This window comes from Ailuropoda melanoleuca, chromosome 6, assembly GCF_002007445.2.
Source record: "Ailuropoda melanoleuca isolate Jingjing chromosome 6, ASM200744v2, whole genome shotgun sequence".
Lineage (NCBI taxonomy): Eukaryota > Metazoa > Chordata > Mammalia > Carnivora > Ursidae > Ailuropoda > Ailuropoda melanoleuca.
Window position 1 is genome coordinate 655,495 of NC_048223.1, and position 22,651 is coordinate 678,145.

At 42.1% G+C, this 22,651-nt stretch overlaps 1 long non-coding RNA gene across 1 annotated transcript; it reads right to left on the reverse strand.

Moving 5' to 3' along the window:
• Window positions 1–3,778: 3,778 nt before the first annotated feature.
• LOC117802617 lies at window positions 3,779–22,576 on the reverse strand. Its single transcript, XR_004625967.1, has 3 exons — window positions 21,628–22,576; window positions 6,269–6,486; window positions 3,779–3,982 (listed from the first exon to the last, which is right to left on the reverse strand). It is a non-coding gene; the product is annotated as an uncharacterized LOC117802617 (long non-coding RNA).
• Window positions 22,577–22,651: the final 75 nt, after the last annotated feature.

Genomic DNA, 22,651 nt, shown 5'->3' on the forward strand with positions numbered 1-22,651 from the left:
GTGCAACTTGGGGGGTGATATGTAATTTTTAAAAATTTAATTGAAATATTTCTGAGAATACTACATTATCTACTACACTAGCTGAAACTTAAGGATAAAAATTTCATGTGCTTTCTTGATATTATATGGGCACCATCGAATAGAGTAATTAAAACTTGTATATATGAAATGACATCATGGAATATATTTCCAGTGGTAGTTCATTCTTATTTATTCTTTTAAAACATTATAATTTCAGGCACCTGGGTAGCTCAGTTGGTTGAGTGTCTGCCGTCGTGGCTCAAGTCATGATCCCAGGTTCCTGGGATCAGGTCCCAGGTCGGGTTCCTTGCTCAGCGGGGAGCCTGCTTCTCCCTCCCTGCCACTACCCCCTGCTTGTGCTCGCTCTCTCTCTCAAATAAATAAATAAAATATTTAAAAAAAATCTTTAAAAAAATAAAAATGAAACATTATATTTTCTCACTCATATTAACACAATATAAAATTATATGCTATCTGCCAGACTAGTTTTTAGCAGTTCACACTTTTTCTCTTTCATTAAACATTGGAAAGTAATAAGTTTTAAAAACCTTAATGGATTATTTTCTGATTTTTTATATGTGATTTTTATCTACCCCCTCCCCCAGGTCATTACCTGCAGACATGCACATTTACCAAAGGAATAGCAGGACTTCTATCATCCTTGCTTCATAAGTAACTTAACATTTCAGCTACTTTTTTGGTATTATTACAACTTAAGTAATGAGAAATATTTTTTTTAAAGATTTTATTTGTTTGAGAGAGAGAGACAGAGATAGCAACAGACATAGCAAGAGAGAGCACCGGCTGGAAGGAGAAGGAGAAGCAGGCTCTCTGCTAGTCAGGGAGCCTGATGTGGGGCTCGATCCCAGGACCCTGGGATCATGACCTGAGCCGAAGGCAGACGCTTAACTGACTGGGCCACCCAGGTACCCCAAGAAAGAGTATTTTTAAATTGCTTTATATATTTTTTAAGTGGATATGTTAATTAATTACATTAGCCGTACATCCTGATATATGGCTTTTAGTAATTTATCTTATGTGTTCCATAATTTTTCAGTGGTTTCATGCTGTTCCTCAAATTGCATTTTAACTTACTTATTTGAATTAATAAATGAATTCAGACTTTTCCAACAGAATATAAATCTGATTTAGCTGATTTTCCCATTATTCCTTGGTGATTGGTTTGACAATAAGGACTGCCTTTTCCAATTAGTCTGTATGGAAAGTATTTTCTGTAAGTCGAATGAGCTAAATCAGCAGCCCTAAGCTTCTGACAAAAATATTTAAAATTTGTTAAAATAAAAGCATTTAAAAAAATAATGTATTGGCAAAAGTATATTAAAATCAATATTTTTATTTACAGAGTAAACGACATCTTTTTTAAAAAATTTTATTTTATTATATTTGAGAGAGTCGGAGAGAGAGCACGAGCAGGGGGAGGGGCAGAGGGAGAGAGACAAGCACAGGCAGACTCCCTGCTAAGCCAGGAGCCAGATGCAGGGCTTGGGGGGTGGTGGGGCTTGATCCCAGGACTCGGAGGTCATGACTTGAGCCAAAGTCAGAAGTTTAACTGATTGAGCCACCCAAGCGCCCCAACAAGGCACCTTTAATTGAAAGAGAACAGAGGTAGTTGTTTTGATAAATCTTAGTAGAAATTTTTAACAAACTCCCTGGAAATTGCAGATGTGAACAGCTTTTATAACAAATAATTTAGTTAAGACTGCCTTTAAATAAAGCCTCTTCCATTCCCATTTTCTTATTTTTATGCAACTTTTTTTTTTTTTTTTAAGATTTTATTTATTTATGTGACAAAGAGACAGCCGGTGAGAAAGGGAACACAGCAGGGGAGTGGGAGAGGAAGGAGCAGGCTCCCAGCGGAGGAGCCCGATGTGGGCCTCGATCCCGGAAGGCCGGGATCACGCCCTGAGCCGAAGGCAGACGCTTAACGACTGCGCCACCCAGGCGCCCCTTTATGCAACTTTCTTGGCAGTAACATTTATAAAAATGAAAAGTAGAATTAAAACTATGCTCTAACTTCGGAAACATGAGCTAATTGAAAAGAAAATAGTCTCATCCGTCTTATTAAGAAATGCACATTTGGGGAACCTGGGTGGCTCAGTCAGTTGAGCACCTGACTCTTGATTTTAGCTCAGGTCATAATCTTGGGGTCTTGGGATCAAGTCCGGAGTCAGACTCCTACTCAGCGTGGAGTCTGCTTGAGGATTTTTCTCCTTCTCCCTCTGCCCCTCCCCTGCTCCCATGCATCCTCTCTGCTCTCTGTAAAATAAATAAATAAATCTTTAAAAACAAAGAACTGCACCTTTAATAAAATTTCCCTCTTTATGTTTATCTTTTTTTTTTTTTTTTTAAGTAGGCTCCACACCCAGCATGGAGCCCAGTGCAGGGCTTGAACTCATGACCCTGAGATCAAGAACGGAGCTGAGATCAAAAGTTGAATGCTTAACTGACTGAGCCACCCAGGCACCCTTGTTTAATGTTTATCTTAATCCATCATGTATGTGGGTTATTTTGATAAATTCTATACAACTGGTAATTATAACACTCTTTTTGATGCTTTAGAGCCTGACAGTGGTAGATTCTATTAGTTGCTTTCTAAAATTTGTTCTCGCCTTCTTTGGGTGCACAGCTAGCCTACATTTTCCCATTTTCCTTGGTGTAGGGTGAGGCCATGTAGTTGTTCTGGTAACACAATGTGTGTGGAAGTGATGTGGGTCACTTCCAGGACTGTCCCCATAAAATCTTTTCCACGCACTCTTTGCTTCTTCTATCAGCTAGATACAATCAAGAATGAGGCTCTAGGAAAGGCGTTGGCAAACTTTGGTAAAGACCCAGAAAATAACTATTTAGACTTTACAAAGCCATATAAGGCCTCTGTCTCATATTCTGCCCTTTTATTTATTTTTTTAAATAGCCCTTTAAAAATATAAATCTATTCTTAGCTCCCAGGGCACATAAAAATAGGCTTGCAAGCTAGATCCTTGTTCAGGGGAATGGCAGAGCCATGTAATAGAAGGAGATTGGCTCCCTTAATCACACTGTGGAGGAGAGCACATTGTTTTTTAGAGCATCTCACCATGACTATTATGTAAGAAAGAAACAGACTTTGTGTTGAGCCATTACATGCTTGGGTCTACTTGTTACTGTAGCTCAGCCTAACAAAAATACAGAAAGTTGAAAAATTTAATTTGCAAACATTTTTATTGCAGAAAAGTATAATAGTGAATTAAGAAGACTTTTGGGCACAATAATATAAATAAAAGTACATAGGAGAAGTGGTACAAGAATATAAGCTTAAGGAGAAAAGGGAATGATGTAAAATTTCGGACTGTTAAAGAATTTGTTTATATATATTTTTAAATGGATGATGATGGGCATCAAATTTCTTGGATTTTAGATTCAATTGGATATTTGACAAAGTATAGCTATAATTTATTTTAAAATACACATATTAATAATATGCTGGAAATGATAACTTTTGCAATTATTTAAATATATGAAATATTTTAGATGTCAACTAAAAATTTTGTGAAGGGATTCATGGTTTTAAAAAATTCTTTTAGGAGACATGCCAAAGTTCTTGAACAGAGTTCCAAGAACCCTCAGACTCAGAACCAAACCTCTTGTAAAAGCTTCATAGATTCACTGGGGCTGGAAGAACAAGTAGTGGCTTTTTTGGTCCACCCATCTGCCCTTTTTGAAATCCCGTGTCCAGGTCGCTTTAGAAAGTGTGCAAACAGAGGACTGTCTTTGCATGTCAAGAGTCCTGCCAGTGGTGTCACTTAGCTAGGTATAGATTCATTTCTTCTGACCTTAGATTCCTCACTGAATCATGAGGATGAGAGCTGTTTTCTTCCTTCCTTTCAAAAGTCTTCCTTTCTTGGTTGTTCTGAGGATTCCTGAGTTAAACATTTGTGAAGTACTTTGCAGTATTTGGCTGAAACTACAAAGTTGCATTTGTTATTGTTGGAGGGATGAAAAGTATTATGCAAGTGCCAAGTATCATTTTCTTTCCAGGCCATACAGCGTTGCCAAGCTGAACCCCCAGGAAACTCTTGACCCCATCCCCTTGCAAGGCCTCTTCATTTACATAACCAGCCACACAAATGGAGCTAACAAAGGTTTCCTGGGAGTGGATTTGCACTTTCTCCTTTTCTTCAGAGAGTTTCTGTCTGCCTAAGAGGTGTGATAACTTTGTCCTCGGGCAGAACTGAGAGTCTTTAGTTGGTCCTCCTGCTCCAGGAGTCAGTAGAAGAGAGGAAGACCCTGGACAGTGAGTAAATTATGAGGATTGAATTGTCCTTGTCTACTCACAGTGACTCATAAGTCACTTCACTTCTCTGAGCTTCATTTTCCTGATCTAAGAAATGAGAGAATTGGAATAAGTAATTTCCATGAGTCCTTCACACTTAAAAATTTCCTTTTTAGCATGTCAAAATGCTGAAAAACCGCTCTGAAAATTTTAGTATATTGGTGTGTATCATTTGGGAATGTGCAATATATGCCAAGAGAAATACAACCAAATTAAATGAATGAGAGATGCTGTTATCCAAATAACTTTAGGGTAAAGTTCTTTATTTAATTTCAGTTTTCATAATAAATGTGTCTTATACTGTTAGATCTATGTGGCTACTGCTGGTGGTGGTAGAGGTGACGGTGGTGATGGTGGTGGTGGAGGTGATGGGGGCGGTGGTAGACACAGTGTGTAAACGTCACAGTGGCCTTGAATGAAAATACATATGCTAATGTTTTCATAGCAGAGTCAGTTCCTCTTTATAATTCCCACAGTATGTTAACACATTGCCTTCAAAAAGCAGGTGCTCCATAAATGATGAAAGAGTTATCTGGCAGATAACTACAGATGCATCTTGCTCTAATATCTAAGGCAAAAACTAACACTCTTGTAAGACATCAGGTTTAATTTCACTTAATATAATAGGCTTTCTAAGAAAGCTCTGAAAATACTGTCTCTGAAGTAATTTTAATTGATGTTGCTCATACTTAACTCCCTAGAGAAGGATGAAAGCTTATGCAGATTATAGGAGGGCTGTTTGTCAGTAATGGAAAAAAAAAAAAGACCACTGAAGTCAATCCACTCAAAAAGGGATCAAAACTTCACAAGAAGTTTGACTTGGACTATATCTGATTATTACAACTAAAAAGTATAAAAATAATTTTATCTTTTCTGTAACCAAATTTAGGTTATTATAGAAACTAAGGGCTAGTCCTTGAAATGTACAAAATCTGAGTCAAGTATTGCTCTTTTTTTTTTTTTTGAGGCACATAATTTTTCCAACAAAGTTAACAGCACACAGAATACCCTTCACTTTAACATGCAGAAATAATCAAAGGGTTTTAATAATTCCCCTAGTGCCTATCTTAATCTTTGGATTTTCAGGTAATTCCACTAACATGATCATCGTTGTTGATTTTTTTTTTTCCAGTTGTTAACTGGTCTACCAGTTACACAACATTACAAATTCAGTAGTGCCTCTTTATCCACTATGTTGCTTTCTGGGGTTTCACTTCCCCATGGTCAACTGCAGTCCAGAAGCAAATAATGCTTCTTCTGATGTATTATCAGAAGGTTAATAGTAGTCTATTGCTACATCACTATACCTACATCATTCACCTCAGTTCATCTCATCACTAGGTATTTTATCATCATCATAAGAAGGGTGAGTATGTACAATAATATAGTTTGAGAGAGAGAGACCATATTTACTTAACTTTTATTACAGTGTATTTTTATAATTGTTCTTCTTTATTAATAGTGCTATTGGTCATCTTACTGTGCCTAATTTATAAATTAAACTTTATCATAGGTATGTATGTAGAGGAAAGATATATATTATATATAGGATTTCGTAATATTTGTGGTTTCAGGCACCCACTGGGCGTCTTGGAAAATATTCTCTATGGATAAGGGGGGACTAGTGTATACTCTAAAAATAAGTGACTTGAATTCTTTTATTTTTTTGCAAGATTTACCTTTTCATTTTGCATTGTATGGGTGGATAAATACCACTTCCAATAATCATAGATACTCAAAGTGTTAAATGGAGAGAGATGCTTGAGTATATGTTAGTGAATATTTTTATTACGGGTAACTTTTGCTTTCTTATATCACAGTGTTTCAGTGGATCTCCTGAGAATTAATATTCAGATAACCAAGATACCTTGTATTCACTCAGCCAGCATCCATTTAACATTATTGAAAGAAACTTACCTTGGCAGGTAATATTTTCCAAAGATGGCTGTATCAATAGTTCTCATCCCACCTCATCATTTTACCATGTGACCTTGCTCCTTTCTGATCAAGAGTTGGCTGGGGCTCCTGGGTGACTTGGTCAGTTAAGCGTCCAGCCCTTGATTTCTGCTCAGTTCTTGATCTCAAGGTTGTGAGTTTAAGCCCCATGTTGGGTTCTATGCTGGGTGTGGAGCCTACTGGGGGAAAATAAAAGAGGTAACATCTGTATCCCTCCCTTTAGACCTGGGTGGACTTTTGTGACCTTTCTGCCAACATAATGTTGTAAAGTGACTCTGGGTGGTGATTTCAGAGGTTAGATCATATGATGTTTGTAGTTATAGTTTGTTCATTTTACATTCTATTGCTACATAGTGCCTCATCATTTATGTATTCAACATAATCTTGAAGAGTATTTGGGTATTTTCCATTTAGAGTTTTTAGTGCTATGAACTATGAATATTTTAATATATATATTTGGGAGAACTTATGTAAAAGTTGCTGTTTGGTTTGTACCTAGAAGTGGAAGTTCATGGCTTTAAATATTTTGGACTATTGGGGCACCTGGGTGGCACAGCAGTTAAGCGTCTGCCTTCGGCTCAGGGCGTGATCCCGGGCGTTGTGGGATTGAGCCCCACATCAGGCTCCTCTGCTATGAGCCTGCTTCTTCCTCTCCCACTCCCCCTGCTTGTGTTCCCTCTCTCGCTGGCTGTCTCTATCTCTGTCAAATAAATAAATAAATAAAATCTTAAAAAAAAATATTTTGGACTATTAAGATTGGTTTTTAAATGAGTCACCTTTGACATTTAATGACAGAATTTAAAATATTCCTTAGCCTTTTTCACATTCTAGATATTGTCCATAACCTGAACTGTGCTGCTTAACATCTAAAATCAGAATAAGGCAAGAATAAAGGAACCGGAAGTTAAGACTGGTCACCCTCATAAAACATCGCAAACTGTAGCTCAGTTCGAGCCAGTTGTCAGTCAGGAGTGCAACTGACTGAACAGGGTACCGAGTTCTCAGGAGTAGGGACCCTGGAACACCATGGCAAGTAATACTGGAGGGATTCTCAGCCATTTCCAAAGGAGTCTATGGCTATTTTCTTGGATGACTGTATAGCGGGGAAAGAATACTCAGACATTTCAAGGGTTATTAGATAGAGGTTCTCAGTTGATACTGAGTGATATTTGGAGCCCTGAAGCATTGTCGTGCCCCTTTGCCTACAGTTAGATATAGGGATATGGGGACCAGATAAATAAATGGAATTCTGGCTAAAGTCTGACTCAGAGCAGATTCCGTAGGTCTGCAGATACGTCTCTCTGAGTATATAATTGGGATTGACACATTTGGCAATAGGGCTAATCCCATATTGGGCCCTTAGCCTAGGGAGTGAAAGCTATCACGGGGGATAAGGCCAAGTAGAAGCCTTTGAGATGGCACCCTGCCAAAGTGCTCACTCCCAGCAAGACAGTAAATCAAAACCAATATTGCGTTCTGGGGATGGGGGCGGAGAGTGGTAGAGATTAGTGCCACCACTAAAGTGTGCAGGGGAGTGCACAGTTACTATCATATCTCTGTTTAATTTACCAATCTGAATGGCAGAAAATGACTAGACTACCACAAGTTCAACCAAGTAGCAGCCATGATTGCAGCTGCTGGGCCAGCCACATTTTCCTTGCTGGAGCAAACTGATAAAGCCTCAGATACTTGGTATGAATGGTTAATTTGGCAAATGAGTTTTTTTCCATTCCAATTTGAAAAGAGGGTTGGAAACAGCATTCACAGGGAAGGAACAACATTTATTTATAGTTTCCCCCCAGGGGTATGTTAACTCTCCTACCCTCTGTTGTATATAGTTCATATATAGATCTGGACCATCTGAACATCCCAGAGAACATCACTGATTCATTGCATCAGTGACACTGTGCTGATCAGGCAGAATGAGCAAGATATGGCTAGGATGCTGGAAGCCTTGGGAGGAGACATTCACACCAGAGGACGAGAGACAAACTCTATGAAGATTCACAAAACTGCCACTTCAGTGAAGTTTATAAGGATTCAGTAGTCAGGGGTAATTTGGGACAACCTCTCCAAAGTAAAACATAGTGTTATATCTTGCACCTCCTACTATAAAAAAAGGAAACACAATGCCTGGTGGGTTTCTTTATGTCCCAGAGGCAACATNGTAAGGATTCAGTAGTCAGGGGTAATTTGGGACAACCTCTCCAAAGTAAAACATAGAGTGCTATATCTTGCACCTCCTACTATAAAAAAAGGAAACACAATGCCTGGTGGGTTTCTTTATGTCCCAGAGGCAACATATTCCATACCTAGGAATGCTATTGTAGCCCAAATACTAGAATTTATGGAAGGCTTTATTTATGGGAGAGACCCAGAGCTAGAAATGACTCTACAGCAAGGACAGGTTGTGGTGTGAGCAATGCTGTTACTTTCCCTACCACCTGGCAGAGCCTATAGTGTTGGAGGTAGGAAAAGATACAGTGTAGGATATAGTAAGCCCCAGTGGGAGAATAACAACCTAGGCCCTGGGACTTCTACAGCAAGGCCATGCCATCCTCTGTGGAGAGTTATATATCTTTCGAAAAACAGCTCCTGGTAAGTTACCAGGACCTGGTGGAGATAGAGCACTTGGCCATGGGGCACTAAGTGAGCATGCATTTAGAACTGCGTATTCTAAGCTGGGTTCTGGTGGATTTATCAAGTCATACAACTGGACAGGCTCAAGAGTAGTGGTACACCCGGGATTGAGCCCGAGCAGGATCAGAGGGCGTAAGAAAACTGCATAAGTAGGTATCCCAGACTTGTGTCATCCACCATACATGTACCAGCTGCCCTCATTCTCCGTAGGGTCCCAAGCAGGGGGAGGAAAAAGCCCAAGCTTTATCAATCGGTCAGTTCAGTATGTGGGTGCAAGACAAAAATGGAGAGTGGCTCAGAAACTTCCCAGTGGGTAGAGCTTCATGGGTTTCAGGTTATTTACTTTGTGTGGAAGGAGAGGTGACTGCCTGAGATGCGAATATATACACTTTCCTGTGCAATGACCCTGAAAGTGAAAGGACTGGAACACTGAAGACCAAGAGGTCAGAAGCAGAAGCATGTTAGATGGATATACGAGAGCAGGAATGAAGTATGGAGATTTTGTGTTACAGATTAATGCCCTCTCAAAAGTATTCACCATTGAAGAGGCATTAAAAAAAAAAGTAGAAAAATAGATTTGGCCAGTTGATGCCAGCCAGTCTTTGCCATAAACCATCCCAGAACTGACATGACGACAACTGAAAAGTAACAGAGACAGAAGCTATGCATTATCCAACAGCATGGGCTCCCACTTACCAAAGCTATCTAGTTCCTGCTGCTTCTGAATGTTCAAAGTACCAACAACAGAGATAGCCTCCAATATGGCACTATTCCTAGAAGCGTCCAACCAGCCATTTGGCAAGTTGACTATTGTAGGTCCCCTCCATCCAGTTTGTCTGCATAGGAGTAGATAACAATTCTGGGTGTAGATTTGCCTTTCATGCTTACAGAGCCTCCGTTAGCACCACTACCTGGAAACTTACACAATGCCTCATCCATAGACATAAAATCCCACACAATATAGCACTTGCTCAGGGAACTCACTTTGCCGTGAAGGAGGTACAGATATTACCCCTTGGCTATAGAATGCACTGATTGTATTACATACTGCAATATTTAGAATTAGCTAAACGGATAGTCAAGGCACAGCTAAAGCACCAGCCTACAGGCAATACTCTGCAGGGATGAGAAGCCACCCTTCAGGGTGCAGTGTATACACCAAATCAAAGACCTCTATTTGATATTATATCCCTTACAGGAGGAATGCATGAGTCTAAGAACGAAGAGGTGGAAGCAAAAGTGGACCCATTTAACACCATTCCCAGTGATCCTTTGGGGAACTTTGTGTGTCCCATCTTCGCAGCTTTGGAATCTATAAGGTTAGAGGTTCAGGTCCCCAAAGGGAGTATACTCTTGCTAGGGGACCTGACAACAGTAACATTTAACTGTAATCTGTGAATGCCATGTACACACTTTAGACTCCTGTGTCCAGGGGACAACAGCAAGAAGGGTCACCATCATTCTGGCTGGGATCAATGACCCTGAGCGGCAGGAGGAGTAAAGGCTGCTACTACACAAGGCAGTAGACAGGGAGGAATGTGCACAACCAGGTGATCCACTTGGTGCCTCTGGGGATTAGTTTTTCCCATTATAACTGTGAATGGACAGCAGCCCCAGTCTAAGAAGGCTGTGATTCCAAGGGCTTGGGCCCCCTTAAAAATGAAGGTTTGAGTTGCACCACCAGGTAGGCAAGCCATCAGCACCTGCAGAGGAGATGGCATGGGCTGTGGAGACTTTAGGGTGGACAGTGGAGTTGAGAGAGAAGGTAAATACCAGTTCTGGCCTCAGGACCAACTGCCACAGCAGGGACTGTGATTTGTCTCATTAACCACTTAAGTTTCCCCTCAGGAGAGAGGTCCTTAAGAACCATGGAAGAACCGCATCCTGAAATGGATGGGAGGAGTCAGTCTGTTTGATGCAGTTTGTCTAGACCGTGGTGAAAGCCATGTGGGTTCACTGCTTAGGGCTCCTTTCAGTAGAGACCCTCCTATGAGAGCAGCCAGCTGACAGCGCCAGTGGCCACTCCTGTGGAATGACTGCATTGTGCACACAGGGAAGGTCATGATCTCAGTCTGCCTATGACTGAGCCCAGCAGTGTGCTAACGCTGAGCCATCCCTGCCCACCCTGGGACTCCTCTCACGGTCAGTCATTGTCTTGGAGTTTCCCATCACCCTGGTTAGGACTTTCTTCAAGCTGTGCTGCAGTCTGAAGCACTTCTACCCAATCCTCCTTCCTTTGCTTTCCTCCTTTCACAGGTATCAGACCTGCGTGGCGATATGAAGGCTTTCCTGGCCTACTCTTCCTTCTTTTCTCTTTTCTTCTTCTTCTTCTTTTTTTTAAAGATTATTTATTTTAGAGAGAGAGCTGGGGGAGGGGCAGAACGAGAGGGAGAGAGAGTCCCAAGAGGACACCAGGCTAGGTGCGTCGCCCGACATGGGGCTCAGTCTCACGACCCTGAGATCACAGGGGGCTGAAACCAAGAGGCAGTCACTCAACCAACTGAGCCACCCGGGCACCCGTCTCCTTTATTCTTTATGACATATCCACCAGTACATTTCTCGCTCATCTAATTCTGTCTTGGCGTCTGCTTCCCGGTGGATCTGAACTAACCCACAAATCATTCTTGCTAGTTTTTTTCCAAGTAAGCATCTGTTTTCTCAATTTTTTTGTTTCTTGATGAAAAGTTTGAATACTGAAGATTAAACAGACACCTACCTTATAAATCCAGGTATTTCTGCTGGCCAATTTACTCTAACTTAACTCTGCAGAGGAGTTACAGAACATGTTAGTGTCGTCTAGAACTTAGAGATTCATTTTTGTCTGTTTGCTGAAGGGCAAGTTCACTTTCAGTGTTTTCCTGGATTACTTTCATGGTTCCCTCCTTCCTCCCTCCCTTTGGACGCCAGTGGTGAGGACCTCGTTTGTTTCCTTTAGATCATAGAACTACAAATTCACATGACATTTTGAGAAGAATAGAAATTCCCGATTTAAGTGAGGCCCTTTTGAGTTCAGATGGATTTTTGATAACCAAAAGAAAGAGCAGTCTTGTTCCCAGACCAGCTACACACTGCTGCTCCGAGCTGTGGATTAATGAAACTGGCACAGGAATAAACTTGGTTGGGATTTTCTTTGGTGGGATTTTGTGGCCACCAAGAAGTTTCCCTTGCAAGTAAATAAGTCCAGGTGGGAAAATGCCTGTATGTGGGGGTTCTTATTTCCTTTCCCAAAAAAACCAACTCCCCTCCCCCCCGCCCCCCCGCCCCGGCAGTGGTAAAATAGAAAGATTGACTAAGGGTAAAACTCTGGACTTGACACAAAGGTTTTTGGTGATTTTAGGTAAAATGATCTGGTCTCTTTCATACCAACAGCTTGCTTTGGAGTCTTTGTAAAGTTTGGCCTCCCAACTTATTTGGCCAAGCTGTCCAGAAAGTCAAAGGGAGGATTCATTAGCAAGAATGAAATTTACCACCAGATTGTGTCTATCCTTTGAGCCAAACAGACTGAAACTTATTTCTTGGCAGTCTCTTTGTGGGGTGTTCAAACACTAACACAAAAAAGTTTTGAAAGCCCTCCATGTCTTTTGGTGAGTAGAGTGTCTGCAGGAGCTTACGTGGAGGAACCATATAACTGTTGCTGCTAAGTTGTCAGATAATTCATCAAAAGGGTCCCCCCTCTATTGGTGATGAATTTTGTTCTAAGAATGGAATCCATCACTTCTAACTTAAGACCTTATCGTCTGATGTGACATAATGAAGCATCAGTTCTGGGACACCTTAATACACCTGTCCATGGGACAGACAGAGAGATAGATTTCTCCCTTGAGAATGGGTTTCCATCAACATCACAACTTTGTCCTTTGTCACTGAAAGGTCTATGTTGCCATATTTAATTAGTTAAGGCAGTCTTGTAATAATTACAAGAGAAGTGGAAGACTAAAATTCTAGAGGCTTTTTTCCTTGAAGGCCATTAACCAGTTTTATTTTTATAGATGCAATGCCAAACAGCCAAAGTCTAAATTACTAAGATTTCTAATATTGAACTCCTGGCTCTGCAATCTATACAAGGGAATAGCCTCGACTGACACTTTCATAGATAATAGTTATGGATTTTTTTTTTTTTTTTTAGTAAAGTAGTAGCTGAATCTCAGGGATCTTCTCATTCACGTTTTCTCTGGCATTTTATCAAGGTGTTTTAAGTAAAACTCTTCTCAAATGTCTGCAGATTATTTTCCCTTCTATGAAAGACAAAACTTTGACAGGTGGGAGGAAATAAATAGAATGAATGTCTCTTGCCTGAAATCTCTGCTCAAAAAGTGGGAGATGATGATTTAGTAGAATTACAATGTGCAGCCTCTAGGTTAGTGCCCAGGTGGCCCTGAAATTGTTTAGCTGTCAAGAGTATCATCTGGTTCCTCCAAGTGTTTTGTTGTGATTCATTTCTAAAAGGCAAACAGCTGAAAGACTTGGTTCATGCTAAGAAATACTAAGCATATGAACTCAAGCTGTTATTCCCTGTCTGGGGTCCTCTGCCTGGGCCTTCTTTTCTGGGAGCTTCCTGTCTTCCCTTTAGGGTTATGCTCATTGTACTTATTCTTGACCTTGCTCTTGCCCCCCTCCGCCATCAAAAGTGATTGGTCCAAAGATGGGCACCTGATTCAAATTAAACCAGAGATCTTCCCCTGGGGATTTAGACCTGAGGCAAAAGTCCATTTCTCTTTTAGAGGAATTGCTTGTAGGGGTGTCTGGGTGGTTCAGTGGGTTAATGTCTGCCTTTGGCTCAGGTTGTGATCCCAGGGTTCTGGGATCGAGCCCCATGTCGGGCTTCCTCCTCAGCAGGGAGTGTGTTTCTCCCTCTCCTTCTGCCCACCCCCACTTGTGTTCGCTCTCACTCACTCTCTTTCTCTCTCAAACAAATAAATAAAATCTTTAAAAAAAAGAGAAAGAGGAACTGCTTGTAATATGTGAAATTGTGAAGCATAGAAAAGCATGTGCCATGCAGACTGAGGAGCAGAAAAGGCTGATTTGTCCAGAAACAATGAAGTAGATAATGTAGAGAAAAGCAGAGACAAGGGAAAGAGAGGGAGAGGGAGGGAGGTGTGCACGTCCTTATGTTCCATGCAGTATCCTTATAACTGCTCCCTTTTGCTTTCGTGAACATAACTTTTTACCTGCAGCCAAGAGAAGCCTTAACTACTTTTCCTCCCACTTCTTGAGAATGTATGATATAGAAAATGTGAATTTGCCCAACCAGGTAGTCCTGAAGTCATAGGACACGCTTTGACCCTTCAAGAACTTCCTCTTGCTGCTATCATAGAATAAATCTGCCTGCTTTCTGTGTTCTCCTTCTCCCACACCAGTCCTCTAAGGGTCTAGAAAGACTCAACTTGAAGACCAGGACACACCGAAGTTTTGGGGCTCCCAAGGATGGCTGTGGTGGCTAGCCATCATCTGTAATATATTTTTTCCTATAACAAAACACATTCTGAGTTTCAAATGACCAATTTATAAAATGACTCTAGAAATGAAACCCTTAAAAAAAAAAGTCGGGACTGCCTGCTCCATATTAATTAGTAGTGAGGATTCACATGACAGAAGGGTTCTTTAACACACACAAGTACTCCATTAATCAGAGTTTGATTGCATTTTAAGTATCCTCCAACACATTTGAGTTTTCATTTATTTAATGAGAGGGAGGAGACAACTAGAATTTAAATTTTAGGAGCCTCTGTGCACTGAATGGCCATTAGATGACAAAGCAATTGTGAAATGATATTAGAGGGATAAGTCGATGGAGGAAAAATAACTAAAAATATCCTATCTTTTTGAGGGACAGCATTCTGCAATCTCACAAACGAGGAAGCAATTAAGACTCTGATTCAGTTAAGAAGTTATGAGAGAAATAGGGGCGCCTGGGCGGCTCAGTCGGTTGAGCATCCAACTCTTGATTTTAGCTCAGGTCATGATCTCAGGGTTGTGAGATCAAGCCCCGAGTTGGGCTCTGTGCTCAGTGGGGAATCTACTTGAGATTCTCTCTCTCCCTTTCCTTCTGCCCCTGCACGCCCCTCTAAAATAAATAAAATCTTAAAAAAAAATAAGTTATGAGAGAAATATAGTATGAAAGCCTATAGGCACTACAGGGTTTGAGTTCTGGCTCTCTTGTTATAAACTGATGACCTTTGGCAAGGCACAAAGTCTTCTGAACCTTTGTTTTCTTCTGTATAATAGGAGGCCTAGTAAGGCTTGTCTGCCAATTCTAGAGTTACTGTAAGATTCATGTATAATTGTACAGGTGAAATTGTTTTATAGTCTGTAAAATACATAAACATTATTTACTACTCCCATGATAATTGAAGTACTAACAACTTTTAAGTATTATGACTAGGTGGAAATGTCTATGGTCAAATGGTCCAATTAGGACTTATGTGGCACTACATGAGAATAAATTCACTCTTTAAGATTATCTGTAAATATATAGTTTTAAAGGAAACTTGTGTCATTTTTAAGTGTGATTTGTACTCACATCCATCGGGTCTGTGCTCTTGTGGAGCAGAATGTGAGTCCTGGGCCCTCTCTCCATCCCAGACTGGTTTGATTGCTCCTCTCCTCTTCTTGGCTCCAAAAGGGATTGACCTTTTCTGACCAGGCATGAAAGGTGGCCTCACTTGAGTCTGGACAACGCTGAGACAGAGGGATGAGAGGAGAGCTTGTATATCCTGGGCTGCTGTCAACGTGACAAACAAGACCAGAGAAGGGCAGTGGCTTGAACAGCTGGTGTAACCAGATCTGGGACTTATCTGGGTAGAGGGAGGAGTTCAGTGACATCGTCAACCAATGACTGTTCTATCAGGTGGTGGACTCTTCCAAGTTTAGCTTGAAAGATCACTTCTGGTATTGCATGCAGTGGGCACTCAAACAATATATATATATATATATATATTTTGAATGTATAAATAATGCTAATAACCTTGAATTTACCTCCAAACACTGCTATTAGTTCTCTCATCATACCCAAAATGATACTAATAATATGGTTTGGGCTTCTGAGAGTGATGATCAATTTCTCTATTATGTAATGCATTTATAGATTTACACAGATCTAAGTACATAGAGAGAAACATTTATCTTTTTTATTTTTACATTTTATTTTTTAGCATTTAGGGATTATTTTTAGCATCTTTTCATTCATCTTTTCCCATGTTTTTGAACAAAGTTGTAATTATAGTGTTCATAGATACTTGTTTCCAGATATATTTCTTCAAAAATAATAAAAATTATCTTTTTCACATTGGTACCTTATCTTCAGAAGCTCTATTTCATATTTTTAAAAAGATTTTATCAATTTCTTAAGAAAAATGGGGGTACCTGGGTGGCTCAGTTGGTTAAGTGTCTGCCTTCTGCTCAGGTCATGATCTCAGGGTCTTGTGATGGAGCCCCACGTTGGGCTCCCTTCTCGCTCTCCCTCTGCCTGCTGCTCCCCCTGCTTGTACTCTCTCTCCCTCTTTCTGTGTCAAATAATTTAATTTTTTAATTTTTTAAAAATATTTTATTTATTTATTTGAAGAGAGAAAGATAGCCAGCGAGAGAGGGAACACAGCAGGGGGAGTGGGAGAGGAAGAAGCAGGCTTCCGAACGGAGGAGCCTGACGTGGGGCTCGATCCCAGAACCCTGGGATCACGCCCTGAGTCGAAGGCAGACGCTTAAGGACTGAGCCACCCAGGCGCCCCACTGAGCCACCCAGGCACCCCTTTGTGTCAAATAAATACATGAAATCTTTAAAAAAGAAAAAATGAAAAAGATTTTTATTTACTTATTTACTTATTTATTTATTTATTTTAGAGAGAAAGCTAGAGAATGAGTGGAGGGAGGGGCAGAGGGAGAGTGAGAGGGAAAGAATCTCAAGCAGACTCTGTACTGGGTGAAGAGCTCCAGGCAGGGCTTCATCTCAAGACCCTAAGATCATGACCTGAGTTGAAACCAAGAGTCGGATGCTTAACTGACTGAACCACCCAGGCACCCCCATGAGTACTATTTCAGGTAGCTATCAAAAACTTCATTAGATATTAAGCTTTCACAAACACGTGGCCAATCTCTTGTTAAATATTTAGGGTACTTCTAATTAAGATTATGCTGCAATTGGCAATATAACTTTACAATATAGATTGATAGTTAATCTCTATTTTTCTTTTCTAAGAAGATAAGTATTAATTAATTGATCTTTTCAATTTAAAAATATCTTCCCCAGTACAAAAAAAAATAGTGAAAATAGTAGAGGACAAACCACTTGCACACAGTACCCAAGTAAAGACTAAATCTCAGAAAGCCCCCTTTCCTCTAATCTGACTGCAATGCTGAAGCAAGAGATAACATTAGGGAGAACACAATCCCATCCCTCATCATCATTATCAAAATTATCTTCCTTATATGATCATGCCCATCATGCATTTATTAGGAACATCAAAGTGAAGCCTGACAATGAGACCTGTACCTGCAAAGAATACGTGCAAAAATGTGTGGCAGGACCAACTCATTTTGATTTAAGTATTTGTAAACCTGCTGTATGCTGGACATTGTGCTAGACATTTGGGATGCAGTAAATTATGAATACACAAGTGTCACATTTGATTTGTCAAGGAACTGGCCAACTCTGATCCTCCTAGTGAAATAAAGATTAATCTTATGCAACAGTTTTCTGGACTCTTTATTATTCAAACCCTTATCTATTCAAGGTCCTTGTCTGCTTAGTTCCTCTTCAGTTGCTAATGCTGATTCTGCTCTGGGAATTTTCTCTATAGTGGTTCAGCAAGCCCAGGCAGATTCTGCCTCAAGGGCTTCTGGGCTGGAGTCCTCTAACAACTTACCCACCCCACCAAGTTTCTGACCATTCGCCTTAGCTGGAATCAGTCACCCACACCAAGTCAGCAATTCAGAGGGGCAGGGCTGAGGAAAGCAGCTTGTGGCTTTCCTGAGGCAAATATGGCAGATGACGAAGTCAAGACAACATCCATTGGGCTGGGTGACCACCGGTACTGAGCCCGGCTGTGTGGAGAACGCCTTCTTAGGTGTGCGGAAAAACAGGAAGAAAACAAAGCCCTCTTAGACCTGTCCTCAAAGGGCTTTCAGTTCTCTTCAGGAGCTGATTCCATATGAAGTGCCAAAACCGTAATGAATGGTGAGAGGCTACTTTACAAACCGTTAGGAGTACGCCAGTGGGTGCTAAAAGAAGAATGGGCAAAATCATGTAAGGATCATGATGCCTTCAATAAGGACTTGTGGGCTTCAAAGGGGCACTTCCATGAAGAACGTAGGATTCTTCTAGCCCCAGCAGCTAGAGTTGAAGAGGCAAGAGATAAATGAGGTAAAAGTTAGAATATAAGACAGTGTTATAGAAGATTATGTGTCAAAGAAACAGACACGAAAACAAGGGAAAAGACAAGAATAATATGAATTTAAGGGAGAGAGACTGATGGAGGCTTGACAATGGAATATGGACGGCAGTTTTGAGCAGGGTTCAAATAGAGATATATGTAGTGAGGGAACAGGCTAAATATGCTTGGGTCAGAGCCTGGCTGGAGTGGATAAAGACACATTTGTGTAAGAATCAAGGTCAGAAAGCAATGAAGATGGCAGTTTGTTGCAAGTCCTTGGGTGCTAGATTGATAGCTCTGACCTTTATTCGTGTGGGCAGCTGTTAAAAGCTTGAGCAGAGAGAAGAATTTACTTACTCTCAATTGATTTTTTTTTTTTAAAGATTTTATTTATTTATGTGACAGAGAGACAGCCAGCAAGAGAGGGAACACAGCAGGGGAGTGGGAGAGGAAGAAGCAGGCTCCCAGCAGAGGAGCCTGATGTGGGGCTCGATCCTGGAACGCCGGATCACGCCCTGAGCCAAAGGCAGACGCTTAACGACTGAGCCACCCAGGCGCCCCCCCCCAATTGATTATTTTATAAAAACTGCGGAGTTTCTCTAGGAGATCGGCATGCAGGAGGTAGCACACTGATTTAAAATGACAATACCAGGGAACAAATGGTGACTCGCACAGGATGGGGGAATAGAAAAAGCACTCTGATCTAGAATAAATCCTGGGCTGAATCTGAGGGTTTTTTTCGTGAATTCACTGTATGTACTTGGACAAAACGCTTTAAGTTCACTGGGCCAGGTTCCTTATCTGTGAAATGGGGCTATAAAACGTATTATCTATTCTTTGGGTCTCTGTGAGGCTTAAATCACAGTCATTTGAGTGCTCTAGTATGTAACAGAATTTGTGTTAAAAACTTTATTTGCATTTTCTTTTTTAATCCTTAGAATGTTCATTCTGCATTAAAAAAAATCCCCAAATTTAGTGACTTAAACCAGGAGCCATTTTATTGCTCACAGTTCTGCAATCTGGGCCGGGCAAGACTCTGTGGTTCTTTTATCCATCTTGATGGTGGTCACTCATGTGTTTGCAGTCAGTTGGTGGGCCGCTAGGGGCTGGGCTCAGCACAGATGGGGGGTGGCTGGACTTCTCCCTCTCTCCCCGGGTCTCAGGGCCTCTCCTTCTCCCTGTGGTTTCTCCAGTGGGGTAGCTGGACTTATCTAGGGACTTAGGTGTTCCAAAAGTACAAAGATAGAAACTTCCACACCTTCTTAGGGGTTAAGGTGAGGGTTGGGGGGGTTAGGGTTGGGAGAGCTAGCACATACTCAATGCTGTATTTTCCTGGTTAAGGCAAGTCACCAGCCTAGTCCAGATTTAAGTTGGAAGGGATTTCATAAGGGTGTGAGTAACAGGAGGGAGGTCCCGCTGAAAAGCAGCAATGTCACCGACTACCATAATATTATCTCTAACTTGTGAATGAATTATCTGTGACTTAGGGAAGCTAAGTTACTTGCCCAATATAAAGAGTAGAGCTAGGCCCTTCAAAACTTGTGTTCTCTCATGAGACAATGGATAAACTTTGTAGTGTTTTAACTGAGAACCCCGTGAAGTGGGTACTGTTATTGTACCTCATTTACAAAGGAGGAACCCAATAGAGAGCTCCAGTATATTTTGCTTGAGGTGACTCAGGTATTTTGCTCCAGAGATTATACATTTAGTCCCTATACCGTGCTGCCTCATGTGGGTAGTACCTGTCACATCCAAGGCACCTGTAAATGTTATGTCATCTGAAGCTGTTGTTTGAAGGATGGAGCAATTGTCTTCAAACATCCACTATCATATAGGCTGTTTGGGAACTGGGAATTTCCCCTTTGAGTTATCCTGTGATCTGGGCAATTTCCTTTTCAGGGATCAACTTCTCTTCCACTATCTATTCCTTGAAGCTTGGCAAGGAATGAAGACAGCATCCTTGCCCACCCAATCCCAACCCTGACTCTCACTGGCTGAGTTTCATGGCTCCCTCAGCATTTTTTTCTTCTCTGGTAGCTGCCAGATACTCCTTACAAAGCAGGCCCTTTCTTCTTGGGTGAGGAACTTCCTGGAGTAGGGCTGGACTGAAGTTTCCATCCTTTAATCATCAAGTTAGCCTTGCAGCTTCTGATTAGTAACCATTTGGTCCCTGTCACTTCCTCTAGTTCCATAGCTAATTTCGCCATTGTCATAACTGTGGTGGCTTCTGACAATAGCTTGCTGATACTATTTCCAGTGGAGTGACGTGTCGCTTTCCCCCTCCTTCTGCTGGTCCTATGGGCAGAGGATTTTGCTGCACGGGAAATCGGGGGTACCAGAGTCTCTGGAAAGGAGCTTATGCTCTGCTATCTTTGAAAGTGACCCGCGTGGCTGTCTCTCTGTAAGGCAGCCCTGATTTTTTCCACTCTGTGGGCAGTCTAGAATCAGAGCATACCTTCAAGTATAGATAATGGGGTGACAGGTGCCTCATTTTGGTGGGCTCTGTTCTATTGTGGGCAGTGACAGGGAGTAGCCATTCAGGGAGTGGCCCCCAAATACTCCCTGGCCTTTTCCAAGGCAAAACTATGGGGTGGTCTTGTCTTTCCTGTAAACTTTTCTCCTTCAAGGCAACTCCAGATTTTCACTTTATTTCACCCTTATAAAAATACTGAGGTGCAATACCTGCACTTAATACAATTCTATTTTATTTAATGAAGCGGTATGCAAATGGGCTGGGTGCTGTTCAAAGTGTTTTACAGATCTTTCCTGATTTAGGTAGGATGAGGTCCTGATAAATCCATCGTAAATGGAAAATACTGTAAGTTGAAAATGCATTTAATACTGAACATCATAGTTTAGCCTAGCCTACCTTAAATGTTCTCAGAACACTTTACATTGACCTACAGTTGGGCAAAATCATCTAACACAAAGTCTATTTTATAATAAAGTGTTGAATAACTCAAGTAATTTATTGACTACTGTGCTGAAAGTGAAAGACAGTTGTTACATGGTTACAGAATGGCTGTAAGTGTAACTTGTTTTACCCTTCTGATGGCAGGGCTGACTGGGAGCTTTGGCCGCCGCTGCCCAGCATCAAGAGAGTATGGCACCGGTATCACTAGCCTGGGGAAAGGTCAAAATTCAAAATTCCAAATAAGTTTGAATGTATATCCCTTTTGCACCATCCTAAAGTGGAAAAATCGTTAAGTCCAACCACTGTTAAGTCCCGACTGTCTATACATATATTGCCTCATTTGACTTATTTCATAAACTGTTTGAATCAAATGGCAGGGGGCTTTGTGAAACGTGACTTACCTCGCAGCCGCTTTCCCTTTCCCCCCAGTGGAGAGGGGACAAGGGAAGAAGGAATTGAGCTGCTCCGAAGGCCAAGGCCGCCTCCTACTCCCCGCAGCTGTCTCGCCAAGCTAGATCTAGGGGCTGGGGGTCTCCACCCCTCTCCTAGATCCAGTCGGTGGGAGGGTGGGTGGTTTTTTCTGGGTCACTGGCGCACCCTCTCTACTCCCAGCCACCTGCTCGGGTTCCATCCCGGCTCCAGGCTCTCTGGAGGGCGTCAGGGACATTCCAATCCTCCCACAACCCGCGCGGATGTCGCGGGGGAAGGGGAGGCGCGATTGCTCTCCCTTTCCAGTACCCAGCTTTGGCCAGGTTCCTTCTCAATTTCTAGTGACCCGAGTCACGCTAGGAGACTAAGGTTTGATGAATGGTTTCAAGGTTGTTTGTTTACAACGCACCCGTTGGCGAAGCCGCAGCTCTAGTGACAGAGGCACTTTCTGGGCACCGTCTGCGCTCTAGCAGACAACTGCAAGCCAAGATGCCTCCTCGCCAGACCAAATATGGTCACAAGCGCTAAGCAGCCTCCCGTGGAAAGGCTGGCCTCGTCTCCCTGAGCCAGGGCGGACCCGAGCCCGCCCTCAGACAGAACCTCGGATCAGTGCGGCGCTCTGGGCGCTCGGGGCCTCGACACCGAGCACGAAGGGAGGGCGCGGCAGTCAGGACCCGCCCTTCCTCCGCCCGGGCCGCTCACTCGCGTGCCCTCCGCAGCCCCCAGCCTTAGTTTCGGTCCACAAACCCTTGATTAAACAGGCGCAGGCCACTTTCCCTTTGATCCCGCCCTAAGTCCGCGGTAAACTCAAAGGAATGCAGGTCCAGAGCTCCGCGGGAAAGGTCGGCGCGACCGGGAGGAGTAGACGGGGGGCACGCGTCTCCTCTTACCCAGCAGAGTACCTATCACGCCCAGGGTTTTCTGGAGCCGAGGCGGGGGAGGAGAAGGAGGAGGAGAAGGAAGGGGAGGGGCGTGCGGGGGCAGGCTGGCTCAGGA